Below are 14,981 nucleotides of genomic sequence, written 5' to 3'. Positions count from 1 at the left end.
ATAGACGTTCATAAACCTGTACCTTTCGGAAATTAACGGACTGGTTACAGAAGTTGAACTATGATGACACAGAAGCGATTCTTTCTGCCCTAACTTAGAGTACTTTTAACATACTCGCACCCACGCCCACACAACACACGCACACACACCACCTAACCCAAAACGTACAACGAATAACAAAATATACTAACCTTAGATATATAAAGTTACTATCTTATATAATATTGTTTACAACAAAATTGTTAATTGCCCGTATGATGATAATTGAAATGTCCTTTTTGAAGGGGTGGAGACCTGGTGTCCTGAAACACAGGCCTCGAGCCTAGCTTAGGCACCAGTCTCCCACAATATTAGTGCTCATGTTATTATGTACCTATCTAATGTCCTGTTAGCAATATTGTGGTGAGAAAATAAATAAATCTTATTATTATTTCCATAGGGAATCCAACGCGGGAAGTATCCTAACCTTACAGATGACCACGGCTACATAACACTGCTCTCAACTAGTGTTGTGTTTCTATGGTGACTAAGGGGACCTGAGCTTCTGGGGCGGGTAAGAGATAGGGTAAGAAGCACAAATGCGGAAGTGGGGGGAGGACCTGGTGGAGTAGCCGTATGGGACATCCGTAACGGCTGTCTTGCGCCCGGTCCTTAAGCGGTGAATGCGCCGGAAGCGCAATTCCCTTACCTTACATCTGACGCATGTTTCCCTGGGCACGGTCGGCTTGGTTACTACTTGTGTCGGACGGCTCACAGGGAGCCGACGATTCGATGTCATGATTGTGGCGCGGGGGTAAACTCAACCCAGCACACCCTCCCGCAGGGGTTTTGTCGATAATGCATCCCCAAATGCTGAGTCAGAGAAACGGTCTAAGACTGCCTACCCGGGCGTCCTGGATAAAACCCGTAAATGGGCTCCCCTGCGATACAAAACAAAACAAAAGGGTCAGAGGTAGGGTTGGCAACGAGCTTGCGGTGCTTCTGTTTTTAAAAGCTACGGTAACGGCTAACCATCAAGAGGTACACTTATTTGCCGCCCTAGTCGTATTATAATAATTGTGTTTGCTCGCAAACGAAAAAAAAACCGACTTCAATTACATCGACGAGTAATAAAACGTAGATCGACGAAAAAAATAGTCAAGTAACTACGCGTTATCAAAGATTACTCAAAAAGTAGTTATCAGATCTCAATAAATTTGGAATCGGTGTTCTTTTGCGAGGATCTGTGGTTTATCGAATCTAATATAATGGCTAGCTGTGTCTAGACTGTGTTCACAGATTCAACCAAGGATGATCCGTGAGGCTATTGAAATTAAAAAACATCCAAATTTCAATAGAGAAGATGGCTGGCAATTATCACCTGCTTAGGACCTCATTATTAATATAATTAAATCAAAAACCAAGCATAATTCACCACAGATTAAAGACTCAATTAGCACATTCTGCGTAGATAGGACTATATAAGATATTGATGTATGTCGGGTAGTTTCGAATAACTTTGTAACGTTGGGACGTCTGACACCTCAGTCCTCCCGTGACCATGGTTGCTGTAAAGTATCCGAAACGTCGGGAATCAAAAGTTAATAATAAACCGCGATAAAATCCGAAAAAAGTTGTTTCATTAATCGAAAAGTAGTTGTTAGATCTCAAATAAATTTAAATGGGACCAATTGACACACACCACCTTTCGATTAAAAGAAAATTTGTCGAAATCGGTCCACACGGGCAAAAGTTCTGATGTAACATAAAAAAAAAAAAAAAAAATACAGTCGAATTGAGAACCTCCTCCTTTTTTGGAAGTCAGTTAAAAAGTTTTGATGGATGGTGAATTTGAATGAAATTTCGTACAGCGATAGGTTGTAGCTTAGTACACGGCTACTTAATAGAGTAACTGTCGAGTTTCTTGCCAACTCTTCTTTGCAGAATTTAAATTCCAAATCGATTGTAGTTATACATTAAATGTAAATAATTTATTATGAAAATTCTTAAGTGTTTTTGAAACTGACCTGACTAAAGTAATATTAATTGATTTTGATTTTCTAGAAAAACATATGGTTCACGTGGGATTGACTACAATTAAAAACTAAAACCCAACATTCGTTATTGCCTGCAACAATGCGATAAAAAGTATCTACCCCACTTTCAATCATTAATTAGCAAATCGTAATTAGGTCAAGGCTTTATCAATTGTCTGCCTACGCGTGCATGGTTTATCAATTGTCATGTTATCTGTGTAATATGTCTGTATTAAATATATTTAATGAAAATATCTACTTACTCTATGTCACTTTGTTTAGTCAAGTTAGTAAAATTTTAATGTCGGTTTGTTATTTCAAAATTACAATGTCTTAATTTATGTATATGTATTTTTCTAGGGACTTGTACTAAAATACGAGTATGTATATTATATATTCGACAAATCGATATCATTAAGGAATACTATCAAAAAATAAGTTTTTTTTTTCTAACTCAACTAGCCGACCCGTGCCCATTTCGTTGGGCGTTAATTATTTTTGTGATTCAAATATACGAGTATACTCGTAGTAATTTTTTCATCTCGCTCGCATTTTTCCTACTTGATTTACATGTACTATAATTTTCACTGAATTTTTGTTTAATAACAATAAAATATAGCCTATATCACTCATGAGTAGTGTAGCTTTCTGTTAATAAAAGAATTTTTATGATCGGATCAGTATTTGCGAAGATTACCTCCTATAAATAAACAAAGTTAGAAACTTTACCTCTTTATAATATTAGTATAGTTAACAATTGATGTCTTAAAATGTTATTAATACGAATAATAGTAATCTCTAAATCTGTAAATTTTACTAAAATTACTTTAATATTGCAGCAACTATCGGTTTTTTTAACTTCTCTGTTTACCTACGATAAACTAAGTTATGATTATTCCGTTTACGTCTGTGCATATATTTTTAGAAGATGCAATAAATATTAAAATGCAGTAATTTAAATTAATTTATAAACCTATTCATAATAGAGAATAATAAAATAATATTTAAAACGTAACTACGAGTATAGATCTATTTATTATAATCTACATAATATAATCTACATAATCTGTGGTTTAGTTTTGAAAGGCGTCTTTTATCTTTATCTGTTGAGTGAATTTAAAAAAATACTTTTTTCGAACATATGTTTATTCTAAAAATCATCAAAACATAGCGACAGATAGTAGTAACAGACAACCATAGACTAAAACGTGTTTTTTATTAACTTGTGTATATAATTGTAGTACATAACACTTAATTTTAATAGCAACTTTTTTTATATATAAATGGCATTTTTGCTAAAATGCAACGCGTAATGCAACCCTCTTTAGAGAGGTCACTGCACTGTAATAGTCTACATTTTTTTTTACCTACAGGGCTTCTTCTAATTAAAGGGTCTAAATAAAAAAGTAGGGAATATTATGTAGGAGAAAAAAAAACAGGATATGAGCAGAGTTCAACAAACTAGGATCATAAGGATTATATTTAAGGTCTACTACATACAAGTAGGTAATAATAAATATCTACACATTACACGTACGGTCGTCTGTTCCTAAAGTAAGTAACTTAATGTTTGTGTTAAAGGTAACAGCCGACTGGTACATAGCTACATATTTTTTTTCGAAAAACATACTTATAAATAATACATATAAATAATACATAAATAAATATTTATATTACACCCAGACTCGGGGTGGGAATCGAACCCACGACCCCCGGAGCAGAAAGCAGGGACACTACAAACTGCGTCAACGGGCTAGTCGGATGTATGTATATACTTATCTATATACATATGAACGTATATATATATATATATATATATATTATAAGGAGTTATAAAAATGTGAAACTTTTTACTAAAATTTTTTTACACGCGGGTTACCTAAAAATATAGAAAACAAACTAGTTCATAAAAATTGATCACTGTAATTTAAAAATAATATTAATAATAATTTAAAACTTCATCACTTCAGCCCATCGCAGTCCACTGCTGGACATAGGCGTCCACAAGTTCGCGCCAAAATGATGCGAACTCATGTGGTATACCCTTATTCACCACGCAGAGTAAGCGGGTTGGTGACCGCAGTTTAAGCATAATTTAATATATTTATTTTTAAATTTCTAATATCACATTCTATCGATGTTTTTGACAAACTATATTGTAATAGGGAAGTCTTTTGTGTCGAATCTTTCAAGCATGTATCATATTATTTTAAGTAAGTAAGAGATACCTAAAGATAGTAATAGAACTATGATAAAACGATAATTAATCCTATTAGTAAAACAAAACCGTAAAATTAAATATAAACAGCTTGTTCTTTCTTCATTTATTTGACCACATATATGTGTATGCATGTATTTGTATAGTATGTATATGAATTATTTGCTCGTGTATATAATATAACGATTATCACTAACGTTACCTTATATTACCTCCCTTTTTTTTCTTCCTAATATGAATTTCACTAATACTCAATTTTGCACACCTACAAACGTCCGCTCTTGTACGTCCTAAGGTTGGCTGGTAGAGAATGCTTTTGGAATTCAGCCCGCCTTTTGTAGAATTCTTTAACATATTGTGCAATAAAGTATTACTAAATAAATAAATAAAATATCACAAAAATTACACTTACTGATATGCATATCAGTAACTAAGTATAAATAACATTAGCGGTTTATGTAAACAAAAGATAGAATTAAAAAGAAACAATAAAATAAAATAATGATTAATATTAAAATAAAAATCAAAATCAAAATTTAAATTAGATACAAAATCAAAATTTAAATTAGATACAAAATTAAAAAAAAATTAACAAAATGAAAATTAATCCAAAATGAAAAACAGAATTTAAAAAATTATAAATATAATATTAAATTGAATTATTGATAAATTAAAAATTAAATTAAATTATTTAATTAAAAAAACTACCTAACGTAGTAAGTATTGCAAATTGTATTCTTATGATGATAGGAGTATTGATATTAGATAGGGTTTCACTAAATGCTTGTCAAAACACGCATAATGTAACTTGATAACGGTCCTACAGGGTGCTCTGCGTCTAATCGGTTTTTAATCGAATTGGGGGTGGTTCACCCCTTCATATTATACGGTATATTAGAAAATTTTAAAATACCTGTCGGTTGTTGGCTATAACACACGAAATAAGCTTATCTTAGGAACAGACGACCGTGTGTGTCTGTTAAGGATATCTTTTTTATTATAGGCCAGTTACAATATAATGATGAATCTTCCAAAGTCCATACTTCCATTTTAAAATTATACTTTATACTTTATTGCACTCAAAAAATAGATATAAAATTATTATCGCGTTTACGTTATAATAATACTCGCAGTTCCCGTAGAATACAAAAAAAAAATCCATAGCGTTGTACTCGTACCTATATTCTGAGCCGATTTATGAATAAAAAATATATTTGTATTATCTGAAAAAAAAAATGATTAATTATACACATAATAAAAGGTCCGACCATTGTATTTAAAAAAAAATTTAATTTCTGTTGTTGTATCTCTTCTATGGCGAAGAATTGAAGACGAATTTATCGATAATTTAAGCCTAGACAAAATTAAGCTTACTCGACTTTAAACTTCTGACCTACAGATAAAAATCCGCATATTGTATCCACTGGACTATCTTGAATTAATGGAGCTTGGCGTAATTGATTTAATTATAGTTAGCTAGCTGTATCTCGTGGTTACACCCGCGTAATATCCGATAAAATAGGAATGTCGGAATAATATATGTTTGCTCGCAAACAAAGAAAAACGACTTCAGTTACATCGACAAGTAATACAACGTAAGTAGACTAAAATAGTCAAGTAAATATGCGTTATCAAAGATTACTCAAAAGGTCGTCATCAGATCTCCGTCTTTAAAAGGAACCACAAAACAAGCGTGACTTTTCGATTAAAATGAGAGTCATCGAAACCGATCCACCCAGTCAAAAATTTTGACGTAACTAACATACGTAAGAAATACAATCTAATCTTTTTTGTAAGTTTTTATTTTCTAAGATACCTATGTACTATAACTTTTATGCACAATAAAGTATATTTCTTCTTCTTCTTCAATCTAATCGAGGACCTTCTCCTTTTTTGGATGTCGGTAAAAATTAGCCTAAGTACTAATTTACATCTCCAGCAATCTATATAGTAAGTTTCATTACAATCAGTTCAGTGGTTTTTGTGTGAAAGAGTAACAAACATACGTCTATTATCCAAAATTTTCGCAATAATTACAGTTTAGCTGTGCCCCACGTTTTATCATGCATTAATTTGAGGCACAAAAGCCTATAGTTTGCTTCGGTAAATAGCCTATCTAACGCAAAAATATTTTTTCAATTTGAACCAATAGTTTCTGATATTAGTATGTACAAACAAACAAACTCTTCAGCTTTATAATATTAGTATAAGATATCAGTAGAATTGAATACGCAAACAGTAAAATCTGAAGAACTTTTGTCTTACTTGTATTATCTCAAAGAGTTAACAATTAATTTTCAACTGAAATTGTCAAGAAAAGTAAATTATTCTAGAATTTACTGCCCTGTATACAAAGAATATATACCGTGCATCCTGTGTGTAGAGTCCAAGAGGACACGCAAAGTTGTATGGATACCGCTTTTATTTTAAGCTAATTATTAATTATTTTTGGCCTTAATGGCTTTTAGTTATGCCATTATCGATTTCGCCAGTGTCACATGGGATAGAAAAGACAGCTAATAACTATTTAAGCTATGAAAACAAAATCACACACGTCAGTTTTGAGAAGTGGTTGAAGTTTAATGTTAATAACGATAATCGCGACATTTTAAAATGAAAATTAATCAAATTACAATTAATTAAAACAAAACTCTACAGTCAAACCTAAGTCGCCGCTTGCTATTACTTGGTACAGTAAATGCTTGTATCTGGCTTATCTTGCTACAGCAAAAAGTGCTGTAAAGCGCCACTCTCATCAGTTAGTCAGTCAGTCAGCTCAACCTATTGCAATCCACTGCTGGACGTAGGCCTCCCCAAAGTTCATGCCAGACATCCCGGTTTTCCGCAATCCTCATCCAGCCTACACCGGCAATCTTACGTAGATCATCGGTCCAGCGGGCCGGAGAACGTCCCACACTGCGCTTGCCAAGATGCGGTCTCCACTCCAGGACACATTTGCTTCAACGACCATCGGTCCTGCGACAGATGACCAGCCTACTGCCACGTCAACTTGCTTCACTCTCATCGTCATCTGTCAATTGTTTCCTACGATTTCATTTCTCATATTTTTTTATCATATCATGGTCTTTATCGTGTCTCAAGCAATAAGTTCGGAACAAAACACGTGTAATTGAACCAATACTTTAACCAAGACTTATTCCAAATTTAGTAAAAATTAAACAAAAATCAGTAAAATAAAAAGCCTTCTCAATAGTGGCTAATTGTACACATCGCGTGTCCATAAAGCTATGGCTTCTAACCGACCAGGTCGTGACAAACTTTTTATATCTCTGACAAAAAAAAAAAAAAATACGACACATACTGTAGACGCGTTATTAGTACATTACTGTGTAATTGTTTGTCTTATTAAGATATTAAATGTTCTATAGATAGTATGTTTTGGTATGCTGTAAGATTTAGTTTACACGTTTCTTTTAATTATTGGTCGCACAGAGGTCGAAATTCGATCATAATTAATTTAAATTATAATTTGAGCATTAAAAAATAGTAGGTACCTATTTATACGCGCGCGCGCGCGTGCGTGTGTGTGTGTGTGTGTGTGTGTGTGTGCGTGGTAGTGTGCGTAATGTTTTTTTATTGAATTAATATTTTTTATGCATAATTTTAAAAAAAAATCTAAACAATCTCCACTTCTCTATATAAACTATAAGTGCGAAATTTCATACTCCTCCCTCCGCGCAATTTTTGTAAAAAAGTGGTACAAAGTTTTTGCTTCACGTATTAATATATAGAAAATAAAGATCAGATAGATGAAAAAAGGATGACTAAGCCAGTATAATACATGCTAAATCTATCAATAACGAGATGTGTACACATTTTTTTGTTTTTAATGTTTTTTTACATAATCATATTAGAAGAAGAGCGTCACAAATATATCTAAAAATTTATAAACACTGATAATGCTAAACTGATTTTCACAATTCATAACCCGTTAAAAAGGCACATTATCGAAAATAGGATTATCTGTAAAATATCACGTGTTTGGCCAATAGCAGCTACGATTATTGGTTGCAGTAGCATTGTTTGGGTATTTTTGTATAGAATAAAAAGTCTCAAAAAAGTTTTAGTTCACATTTTTTAATAAAAATATCTTTTGATCCAATCCAATTCTACTGTTAACTTATATTGAATTTCATTATCTAAACAGTGACATTATGAGTTCTAATATTTTTAAAATCTCCTGTATAAAATATGGTCCATTATTACGCAGTTATGAAGTATCTAAAATATATATTTTACATTCCAAAACTAACAAAAACCATGATTCTAAAGTCATTTTTTTAAATATAACTAGATCAGCAAAGAAGCATACGGTTCACGGCTTGCAACACCAGAAGCAAACACATTGCCGCACCCTACCCCCAATCCGCCCACGAGTTCTAGTCACTTTACTCAGCACAGGAACACACACTGCTTTCGGGCAGTATTATTTTGCTATAGTAAAATCCTGGCATATATTTAATTAGCTAATTTTGGTCTTTTTAATTTCTACTTACAATAAAGAAAAGCCTCACATTCTACCCCAGTACGACTCTCTCCAGTATCCCCAACGCGCGATCTGTAGATACACTCAGATTTCGACAAACGCATAGACCACTTTCTCTATGTAGGGGAGGATCAGAGCTTCAGGATTCAGAACCACCACGCTGCTCTACTGTGAGTTGGCAACATTTCCGGTAACTACAACTATTTGTCATGAATTGGAATCAAACCAGGTATAACCAGCAAAAACAGACAGTTCTGTGACCACTGTACCAGTAAATTATCCAATGTACTGTACCTATATAACTTATATAATCGTATTCTGCAATAAAAACGGCCATAGAAAAGTCGTCAAACAAACAATTGGGAATTTTTATTATACTTTCATCAGATTTAATGTTATATCGTTATTTTTTTTATTATTTCGCCATTACTTTCTTTCTTAGTCGACTCAAGGTTTGGCTACAAATCATTGCAAACCATTCGAAGAAATTTTGCAAGTAAATCTTTGTAACGAATCTCTAACTGTGCCCTGGAAATAAAAAAAAAAAAAACAAGGCAGAATTCTCAAAAGCTTGTAATAGAAGTGAAAGTTAGGTATGGCAGAAAAAACATGAAAGCAGAATAAATGCAGTTGAGATGAGAGCGTTAAGAAGTATGATAGGAGTTAAACTGAGTGACAGGATAAGAAATAGTGAGATAAGGAAACGTAATGGTCTGAAAGAAGATGTAGTGACAAAATTGAGAAAGGTATGCTCCGATGGTTTGGTCATGTCGAGAGAATGAGTAAAGAACGATTGACGAAAAAAGTGTATAAGGCAAAGGCGAAAGAAGTATGTAAGGATCGTAGCAAGTGGAAAGAAGGGGTATTTGCCTACCCCTACGGGAAAGAAGCGTGATTATAATATGTATGTATGTATGTTGTAATAGACGTCTTGAAGTTGGAGGAAGGAAAGCAAGGCGAGGAAAATTACAGGATTCGAAAGTAATTCTTACACATTAGAAATACACGAGCTCGAGCCAATAGCGAGGATGTCAACATTATCCAAAAACTCAAGATTGCTCAAAGGGCGATATATAGCTCAATGTGTGACATTTATGAAACAGTAATCGATGGCACAAGATTTGAGAACTTGAGGATCTTAGGGCCCCAAGGTGCTAAAATCGCAACCCAGTACTAAAAACGTAGTGGAGCAGCCCGATTGGTCAATTGGAAAAACCTGATACAACAAACCACATCCAAATGCTCTCAAGTAGTATTGCGTCTTTATGGTGAGTAAGGTGACCAGAGACTGAATGATACGTTGTGTGTTTGGTGTGTACACATGGCATAAGCTGCCCTCGACGTGTTTTAATTTAATACCTCGATCACGCTCATTCAGCATGTATTATCTTACTGTTGGGTGTGAAGTAACGATCGCTATCAGAAATTTATGACAACAACCGGAATTATCGTGCTCTCCGCGGCACGGTAAGGAAGACAAGAGACAAAGAGAGAAAAGGAAAGAAGAGACGTCAGAGAAAAAATATATTTTAAAAAATCCCCTCGTTACATTTTATGCTAAGTTAAATACCATCGAAGCCTTGTCTTTGTTTTTCTTTAACTTTACTGCAAACACTCATAATAGTAAATGTACCATCAGTTGAGCTACACATAAATGTAGTAAATTTGTAAAGACAAAATCAAAGTAATATAAAATGTACTAAAATACAAAATACAACGTTTTGAAACCCAGTAAAGTTACAACGCGTATAAATAAATGAATCCTAAATAAATACATCTAAAAAACGTCGTTACCTACACTGTTAAAAATTTCTTTGGTAAACTTACTAAAAATGTGTGGGAAGTTTTAACGCAAAACAATTTAGTAAATTTACTAAACAGAATGCTTCAACTCAATTTGAGAAAATTACAAAATGTTTTTGGAAATTTACCAAGCAGTTCCAGAAGATTTAAATAGTAATTTTATCATACAGTTTTGTAATTTTACTCAAGAATGTATCATGAAAATGCTTAGTAAATTTACTATGCTGTTTTGTAATTTTATTCAATAATTGATCATAAAAATGTTTAGTAAATTTACTACGCAGTTTCGTAACTACACCAACCAATTCATTTGAATTGGGTTTGATAAAATTACAAAATATTTTTGGAAATTTGCCAAGCAGTTACAGAAAATTTGATTAGTAATTTTACTATACAATTTTGTAATTTTAATCAATAATTGATCATAAAAATGTTTAGTAAATTTACTATGCTGTTTTGTAACTATACTACTTAATTAAGTCTAAGTTGAGTGGAACCCTTTCGAATGCCACGAGTCTCGTTTCGATCGGTCAAGCCGTTCAAAAGTTATAAGAGGCCCGAGTAGAAATTTTTTCGTCTTCCTAGTCAGGACCGGACCGTGCATGCCTGATCAGGACTAGATAAGGCATGTAACGCAGATGATGTATCTGGACCTGATCAGGAAAACCTGATCTGGACCTGATCAGGTTTTCCTGATCTCAGGTCATACCTGATCTGGACCTGATCAGGTTTCCCTGGTCAGGTCCAGATACATCATTTGCGTTACATGCCTTATCTAGTCCTGATCAGGCATGCACGGTCCGGTCCTTGGTTGCTTGATCCAAATCGAGTATGCCCAGAGCGGTCCTTTTAAATAAAACACGAATGTACAGTCTTGACAAAATTGTTTATTAAAAAACTTGGTTGTCTGCAAACCGTCGTAACAAAACATCTCCTCGGATGCATAGGCCGATCAGATAGATGCGGCACAAGCATACATATGAGCGTAACGAAGCCGGCGTTAATCGATTTATTAGACGTCACGTCAGAAAAAAAAAAAAGAAATATATTATGTTACTTAACATACTATGTATATTTAAAATAACATATTATATATATTTAACTTAACATAACATAACAATACACTTTATTGTGCACTTAAACAGAAATAAAACTTATCCGATTGAAAAAAAAAAACATATTTATTTCCATTTATTTTTTTCAAATGTATTATTTATTTTTGTTTTTACTTTAAATATCAATTATTTTTATGTTAAAGTTAATAATAATAATGATTGTTATTAAATATTATGAATTAATTTTTCTTTTTGTTTGCTTGGCAAAAAAAAAAAGATTTTAAAAAAGTAAATAAATTAAAAGCGATTAGTTGTTTTTATTTATCTTCATTAGATGGTAGTTTTTTGATCCTGAATACCCTGTACCCATCCCAATCTTTATTAATATATTAGCATTATTCAATACTGCAGACAATGCTTGAGGGAATTTATTATCGAAAATACTTTCTTGATTCTTTTCGAATTTCTGTCTTACTGCAGCTTAAATACAAAATTTAAATTAATCATGTACGTAATTAAATTAGTAATAGTAAAAAATAATTATTATTAGGTATAAAATAATAACATATAATTAAGAAATAATTAATTAGGTATCAATGATAGTAATCCTGCACTATATAATGATTAACATACTTTTTATAGAAGTGAAAAAGTCGTATCTTTGAAAACTTTTTTTTGAAGTTGCTTTAACTTCTACATAATTATGACATCTCTTGTTATATAAACACGAGTAATATTTCCCATATTATGGGTAAAAGTATTTTTTCCATCAAGAGAAAAGTATATATGTTTATTCTGGAAAAGAAAATTTATTATAATTATTTGTATGATTAATTAATTATTATGATTAGCATTTTATCAAATATGTCAATTTCAATATTGTCAGATAGAGCAACTATATTAGATCTTTCATATATTTGTATATAAGAATATAGTTTATTAAAAACTTACCATTTTATTTTTATATTTTTGGCCTTTTAATTTTTCATTGAATTTATCAAAATAATATCTTCCATTGTTGATAGCGGAAATTCTAATTTTTGGACCACTGGATTTCCTTCAGGATCTGTTAATAAACTGAAATCTAACAGCTGAGTACTGTTATTTTTTTATTTCAGATAGGATTTGGGAACGTCAGCAGATATGGACTTTTAAATTCGCTAATTGTTTTGATAGACTGTTATTATGTTTGATACATTCCAGCAAAGAATCTGTTGAAAATAAATTATATATTACTTTTTTTTTTTAACTAACACAATGATTTAAATTTCAAATTGTTTCAAAATATTGAGAGATAAATATTATCACGATTACAACACTCCACAATTTCAGAATGGAATCTTTATTATGATTTTGTAAATAATTATAATAAGTATAGATATCCTAATAAATTAAAAACAATATATATTTTTTTCTTACCACTGGATACAGTATTTTTTGTTGATGATGATCTAGCTGCTAATATATTCATTTCAGCTTCTGTTTCAGATTTATGATGATGATGAAAAGGGATTATCAGCAATTGTTGCTGATAATACTGTCTTCATGTGCTATTTCCATAAGCATATTTATGTCCTTCAAACTCGAATTGATTTTTCTTATTTTTCTACTTTTAGTTGATGATGAAGATGATCAAGGTGGCATGGTGTAGATTATGAACTATTTTTTTTTCCTTTTGAGCCAACAATGTAGTTAGTACTGTCATTAATTCGTTTTTTTAGTTTCATTATTTATTTTCATAGGTTTACATAACGATGACAGTGGTGATGAAGATATCGAAGACGCTATTGATGTAGATGACCATTCGAGATTATGTTTTTAGGCTTGTTTCTTCACAATTTTTTGGTTACATTTTTTTGGCTTCTATTTCTTAGGTTCTAGTGGAATGAAAAAATTTGAAATAAAATTTCAGTATTATAACTTAATTGATAGTATAAAAATTAACGATTAAAAATAAATTTATATCAATTAATATATATCCCTTGTAAAAAAAAAACCGTAAAAAAATTATTAGAAATTAATCAACAATATTTACATTTTAAATAATAAATATTACCTGCAATTTCAGTGGATTCGTCAGTTAACTCTAAAGCTATTTGGCTAAATATATTATCTATTTTGAATCAATCCTTTGCTAATGCTTTTAATTTGAAACTTTTTTCAACAGCAGCCGCTTTTGCTTTAGCAGAATACTCATTATTGGTAGAGAAGAATAGGGGTTCTTTTTAATCTTATTAATTTTTCCTCTGCCTCTTCCATTGTTTCTGATAATATTAATTGTAATTGTGAATTACTTTCTTATTATTATGACAATGAAATAGCAATTCTTAAAAATCTATAATTTAAATAATAATTTACCTGCTGTGCCACTTATTTGAACTTATCTTTCTTTTTATTTATCTTTCTTCTTATTTTTATCTTTCTTCTCTTTAACTATCGTTTGTAATAATTTACAATACTTAGTACTTTTTAACAATGATTCAGGCTATTTACATCCGGTACCACGATATTCAATATATCAATTTCTTTATTGGATGAATCATTTAAAAATAAAACTAATGCATAAAAAAAACCATCTGAAAAAAACAGATTATTGAAATATAAAATTATTTTAAAAATAGTAAAGAATTGTAATGTATTTTTTCAATGATTTTTACTAACCTTAAATGTTTTACGTAATTAAACATAAAAACGAAGCTTTACACACAACACAAATTTTTATCTAGCTAAATTAGTCCACAAGTTCGTATTATGTACACAATACACACCGATACAAACGTCTAGAGAGAAGTTTATAGTACACTTTTTTTTTGTTTAACACAATATTAATATGGTTCAGTTTTTGTATTGAACTTATTTAATCTTGATATTATTTACATTAATATGCTAATCGACAAATAACTTTTAAGTTATATAAAAATATAATTATACTTTCAAGAAACGCTTTTTTATGACACAAAATTCTTTATCACTTCAAAGATTAATACACTGAAACACTGATGTGAGTGATGTGCGTCTTAACGAAGAACACTGTGAACAAGATCCGACATGTTCCTTCGTGACGTCACACGCTGTTGCTTATATTTCGTTCCTTATTATGTTGTATTTATATTAATATTTTCGTTAAGTTTTATTTATTGTATATAATTCAATGCAAGATTATATTATGTTATATTCGTTATTATATTCATGTTATTTAATAGAAATTAAAGGCAGTTTTTTATATATAATATACTCAATTGACTGGTGCTGAAGTGACCTATGAATAACAAATTAACAACTACAGACTATCAAATTGTGCTTGTAATACAATAAATGAATAAATCGATCATAATTATGATAAAAATAACTTTACGTCATGTAGGTAATTATTGTTTCTATAA

General features: G+C 31.3%; 1 long non-coding RNA gene across 1 annotated transcript; it reads right to left on the bottom strand.

The window, feature by feature from the left end:
• Positions 1–11,895: 11,895 nt before the first annotated feature.
• LOC123667838 lies at positions 11,896–14,670 on the bottom strand. Its single transcript, XR_006745482.1, has 7 exons — positions 14,260–14,670; positions 13,957–14,174; positions 13,655–13,862; positions 13,018–13,475; positions 12,550–12,809; positions 12,232–12,393; positions 11,896–12,078 (listed from the first exon to the last, which is right to left on the bottom strand). It is a non-coding gene; the product is annotated as an uncharacterized LOC123667838 (long non-coding RNA).
• Between the last annotated feature and the right edge of the window lie 311 nt (positions 14,671–14,981).

The sequence above is a fragment of the Melitaea cinxia genome, chromosome 29 (assembly GCF_905220565.1).
Source record: "Melitaea cinxia chromosome 29, ilMelCinx1.1, whole genome shotgun sequence".
Lineage (NCBI taxonomy): Eukaryota > Metazoa > Arthropoda > Insecta > Lepidoptera > Nymphalidae > Melitaea > Melitaea cinxia.
Note: the sequence above shows the minus strand (reverse complement) of the source record. Positions and strands in the feature narration are given on the sequence as shown.